Consider the following 6,000-nt stretch of genomic DNA (forward strand, 5'->3'; position numbering starts at 1 on the left):
TATGTGGTTCTGTGTTTCTGGTCTTTTATGGACTCCCAAGTCCAACGTTAGTCCGTTGTAGTTTGTTAAAACAGCTTACAGAAACGAAATAACTAAATGTAGACCAACCCCTTCTTTGGTACGTATGTTAGCTTGAACCTGTTGTAAATTACATTATGGCTGAACATGATGAAATATAAACATATAGACCTGTTATAAATTACACTATGACTGAACATGATGAAATATAAACATATAGACCTGTTATAAATTACATTATGGCTGAACATGATGAAATATAAACATATAGACCTGTTATAAATTACATTATGACTGAACATGATGAAATATATACATATAGACCTGTTATAAATTACATTATGACTGAACATGATGAAATATAAACATATAGACCTGTTATAAATTACATTATGGCTGAACATGATGAAATATAAACATATAGACCTGTTATAAATTACATTATGGCTGAACATGATGAAATATATACATATAGACCTGTTGTAAATTACATTATGGCTGAACATGATGAAATATAAACATATCATTCATTATAAACATATAGACCTGTTATAAATTACACTATGGCTGAACATGATGAAATATAAACATATCATTCATTATAAACATATAGACCTGTTATAAATTACACTATGGCTGAACATGATGAAATATAAACATATAGACCTGTTATAAATTACATTATGGCTGAACATGATGAAATATAAACATATAGACCTGTTATAAATTACATTATGACTGAACATGATGAAATATAAACATATAGACCTGTTATAAATTACATTATGGCTGAACATGATGAAATATATACATATAGACCTGTTATAAATTACATTACGGCTGAACATGATGAAATATAAACATATAGACCTGTTATAAATTACATTATGACTGAACATGATGAAATATAAACATTTAGACCTGTTATAAATTACATTATGGCTGAACATGATGAAATATAAACATATAGACCTGTTATAAATTACATTATGGCTGAACATGATGAAATATATACATATAGACCTGTTGTAAATTACATTATGACTGAACATGATGAAATATAAACATATAGACCTGTTATAAATTACATTATGGCTGAACATGATGAAATATAAACATATAGACCTGTTGTAAATTACATTATGACTGAACATGATGAAATATAAACATATAGACCTGTTGTAAATTACACTATGACTGAACATGGACACGCCAAATGTTGTCAATCAGCTAGATTAAATTCACAAAAAAAAAAAGAGAGTGAATAATTGTAATTAAATTCAAAACAAAACAACAACAACAACTTGTTGTAAACAGTCTGAATACACGGTAATTGCTTCCCGTTGGCGTATAATATTACAACAGACAGACAATGGAGGGTTTTACGCACATCTGAGGTTTTCACAGTCACCGGACAAAGATCCAATGTAAAGGACAAAGATCCAATGTAAAGGACAAAGATCCAATGTAAAGGACAAAGATCCAATGTAAAGGACAAAGATTCAATATAAAGGACAAAGATCCAATGTAAAGGACAAAGATCCCATAAAAAGAGAAAGAGAGAATGTCCACTTACCTTAATATAATGTTTTATAGCTGTATTGGAAGCATCTTACAGATCTCTGTCTCTGTGTTGCCCATCTGCCCCATTATCCCCGGTGTATTTATACCTGTGTTCTCTGTTTGTCTGTTTGCCAGTTCGTCTTGTCTCGTGAAGCAGACCAGCTTGTTTTGCCGTACTGTTTCTTGTTAGTTTCTGTTTTCTAGTTCTCCCTCCATTCTGCCTGCCCTGACCCTGAGCCTGCCTGCCCTGACCCTGACCTCTGCCTGCCCTGACCCTGACCTCTGCCTGTCCTTGACCCTGAGCCTGTCTGCCCTGACCCTGTCTGTCCTGACCCTGCCTGCCCTGACCCTGAGCCTGTCTGCCGTTCTGTATCTTACGGACTCTGCCCTGGGTCACTGACCTCTGCCTGTCCTGACCCTGACCTCTGCCTGTCCTGACCCTGACCTCTGTCTGCCGTTCTGTACCTTACAGACTCTGCCCTGGGTCCCTGACCTCTACCTGCCCTGCCCCTGACCTCTGCCTGTCCTGACCCTGACCTCTGCCTGTCCTTGACCTGTCGTTTTCCTGCCGTTCTGTTTATCCTAAACAAACATCAGTTATTTTCCGACTGTCTGCAGCTGGGTCTTATCCTGAGGTCTGATAGATCTCATTCACAATCCATTCAGAATCCGCATTGCATTGTGCACCATGGACATTCTCACCATAAAACCAGAACAGGGGGTCTTATCCTGAGGTCTGATAGATCTCATTCACAATCCATTCAGAATCCGCATTGCATTGTGCACCATGGACATTCTCACCATAAAACCAGGACAGTGAATCATTCTAATAACTTTAGTTTTAATTCAAATTATCAAATTCAAATTTTTCTTCTTCACTTCCACTCTGGTATTCACAGAGGTTCTCGTCTCTTGTTGCATGATGGGTATTGGACACATACAGCCTACATCATGGTGGTGGGGGGGGGGGGGGGGGGTCTTATGCACGTCTCACAAGCCAAGCACTCTGTCAACGGTCTTGACCAGCCTACGTGATTACATTGGTCTGGACAAGAAGAAAACAATCTTTATTGAGAGGCTGTGTTTGTTTTTTTTAATTAAATAAAACGAAATGAGAGGGGGAAAAAAACAAAAACATTGCTGTTTTTTATGTTTCTAAATACAAAGTGTACAGACACCAAAAGTACATGTTGTTCCATGTTCATCTGGGCAGGGTGTGTCACAGCTGGATAGGCAGCGTTTCCTCACGTAAACATCCCTAACCATCTGTGTCACAGATAAAACCAGTGTTTGGTTCGTCTTAAATATCCCCGTCAGCACCGCCTTGAAATTAGCACTCCGGGCCATGTTTTTATTAAGGACTCATCCCAAAATATCTATCTATCTGTCTCTCACTCTCACTCTCACTCCCTCTATCACTATCTCTCACTCTCTCTCTCTCTCTCTCTCTCTCTCTCTCTCTCACCTCACACTCCCTCTATCACCCTCTCTCTCTCTCTCACTCTCTCTCTCTCTCTCACTCTCTCTCTCTATCACTCTCTCTTTCTCTCTCTCTCACTCTCTCTCACTCTCTCTCACTCTCTCACTCTCTCTCTCTCACTCTCTATCACTCTCTCTTTATTGCTCTCTATCTCCCTCTCTCTGTCTCTCTCAATTCAATTCAATTCAATTCAAGGGCTTTATTGGCATGGGAAACATGTGTTAACATTGCCAAAGCAAGTGAGGTAGATAATATATAAGTGAATATATAAAGTGAAATAAACAATAAAAATTAACAGTAAACATTACACATACAGAGGTTTCAAAACAATAAAGACATTACAAATGTCATATTATATATATATACAGTGTTTTAACAATGTACAAATGGTTAAGGGACACAAGATAAAATAAGTAAGCATAAATATGGGTTGTATTTACAATGGTGTTTGCTCTTCACTGGTTGCCCTTTTCTCGTGGCAACAGGTCACAAATCTTGCTGCTGTGATGTCACACTGTGGAATTTCAACCAGTAGATATGGGAGTTTTTCAAAATTAAAATATCTCTCTGTCTCTCTCTCTCTCTCTCTCTCTCTAACACTGTATGTCTTTGTCTCTCTATTCCATTACCTGTCATCTCTTACCCCTCAGATCTAACCATCAGAATAATGATACCTTATTGTTCATTATCTGTCATGATCTGCCTCTGATCTGCCCGGTAACCCACCTTATTGTTCGCCTCGTTAACCGTACAAGAGCTTAATTAGGCAGAACTTCAAAGTCGTCTCTCCTCAAACCGGCACTGCAGCGAGGTGTCGGACAGACAGACAGACGGGGCTGGTAGGAGATTTATATCATACAACGTATCTACGGCGCCGCGGGTTCCTGAAAAATTAATGAGCGGTTAGCAAGAAGGAATGGAGGAATCCGACTCACAGTAGGACTAGATGAAGCTCTGGTGAATCAATTGGGTACTGTAGTTACTGTACCACAGGATGGACATTACGAGGCCACGACGTCACGGCAGATTGGGGGTTTTAACAGTCCTATCTCACGGTTGCAGGATCTTGACTCATTATTTCCTCAGACTGAAAGGTGTTCAGTTGTGACATCAGTAGTTTGCAAAGAGCCTTGACCCTACAACTACTTATAACCCAGGCCTGGGTAATTCCAGTCCTCGGGGTCTGATTGGTTTAACACTTTGCCTCCCATCCCTAGGGTCTGATTTAACACCCCCCCCCCCCCCCCCCCCCCTTCCATCCCTAGGGTCTGATTGGTTTAACACTCCCCCCCCCCCCCCCCTCCATCCCTAGGGCCTGATTGGTTTAACACTTTTCCCCTTGTCCCTAGGGTCTGATTGGTTTAACACTCCCCCCCCCCCCCATCCCTAGGGTCTGATTGGCTTAACACTCCCCCCCCCCCCTCCATCCCTAGGGCCTGATTGGTTTAACACTTTTCCTCCCAGCCCTAGGGTCTGATTTAACACACCCCCCCCCCCCTCCATCCCTAGGGTCTGATTGGTTTAACACTCCCCCCCCCCTCCATCCCTAGGGCCTGATTGGTTTAACACTTTTCCCCCCATCCCTAGGGTCTGATTGGTTTAACACTTTTCCCCCCCATCCCTAGGGTCTGATTGGATTAACACTTTTCCCCCCATCCCTAGGGTCTGATTGGTTTAACACTTTTCCCCCCCATCCCTAGAGTCTGATTGGTTTAACACTTTTCCCCTCGTCCCTAGGGTCTGATTGGTTTAACACTCCCCCCCCCCTCCATCCCTAGGGTCTGATTGGTTTAACACTCCCCCCCCCCCCTCCATCCCTAGGGCCTGATTGGTTTAACACCTTTCCCCCCGTCCCTAGGGTCTGATTGGTTTAACACTTTTCCCCCCCATCCCTAGGGTCTGATTGGATTAACACTTTTCCCCCCATCCCTAGGGTCTGATTGGTTTAACACTTTTCCCCCCCATCCCTAGAGTCTGATTGGTTTAACACTTTTCCCCTCGTCCCTAGGGTCTGATTGGTTTAACACTCCCCCCCCCCTCCATCCCTAGGGTCTGATTGGTTTAACACTCCCCCCCCCCCCCTCCATCCCTAGGGCCTGATTGGTTTAACACTTTCCCCCCCGTCCCTAGGGTCTGATTGGTTTAACACTTTTCCCTCCATCCCTAGGGTCTGATTGGATTAACACTTTTCCCTCCATCCCTAGGGTCTGATTGGTTTAACACTCCCCCCCCCCCCTCCATCCCTAGGGCCTGATTGGTTTAACACTTTCCCCCCCGTCCCTAGGGTCTGATTGGTTTAACACTTTTCCCTCCATCCCTAGGGTCTGATTGGTTTAACACTTTTCCCTCCATCCCTAGGGTCTGATTGGTTTAACACTTTTCCCCCCCATCCCTAGGGTCTGATTGGATTAACACTTTTCCCCCCATCCCTAGGGTCTGATTGGTTTAACACTTTTCCCTCCATCCCTAGGGTCTGATTGGTTTAACACTCCCCCCCCCCCCCTCCATCCCTAGGGCCTGATTGGTTTAACACTTTCCCCCCCGTCCCTAGGGTCTGATTGGTTTAACACTTTCCCCCCCGTCCCTAGGGTCTGATTGGTTTAACACTTTCCCCCCCGTCCCTAGGGTCTGATTGGTTTAACACTTTTCCCTCCATCCCTAGGGTCTGATTGGATTAACACTTTTCCCTCCATCCCTAGGGTCTGATTGGTTTAACACTTTTCCCTCCATCCCTTGCAAACACATCTGATTTTGAACTCATTGCATGTTTAACTGAAGATCATGATTGGTTGATTATTGGAGATGTGTTAGCTGGGGACCGGGGTAAAAGTGTGACATCAATCAGGCCTCCGTTATAACCCCTCCCTTAAACAATGGGAACCCCTGGAGTTGCCCAGGCCTGTTATAACCCCTCCCTTAAACAATGGGAACCCCTGGAG

Source organism: Oncorhynchus mykiss, chromosome 15, assembly GCF_057628025.1.
Source record: "Oncorhynchus mykiss isolate SJ-2025 chromosome 15, ASM5762802v1, whole genome shotgun sequence".
In the NCBI taxonomy this organism is placed as follows: Eukaryota; Metazoa; Chordata; class Actinopteri; order Salmoniformes; family Salmonidae; genus Oncorhynchus; species Oncorhynchus mykiss.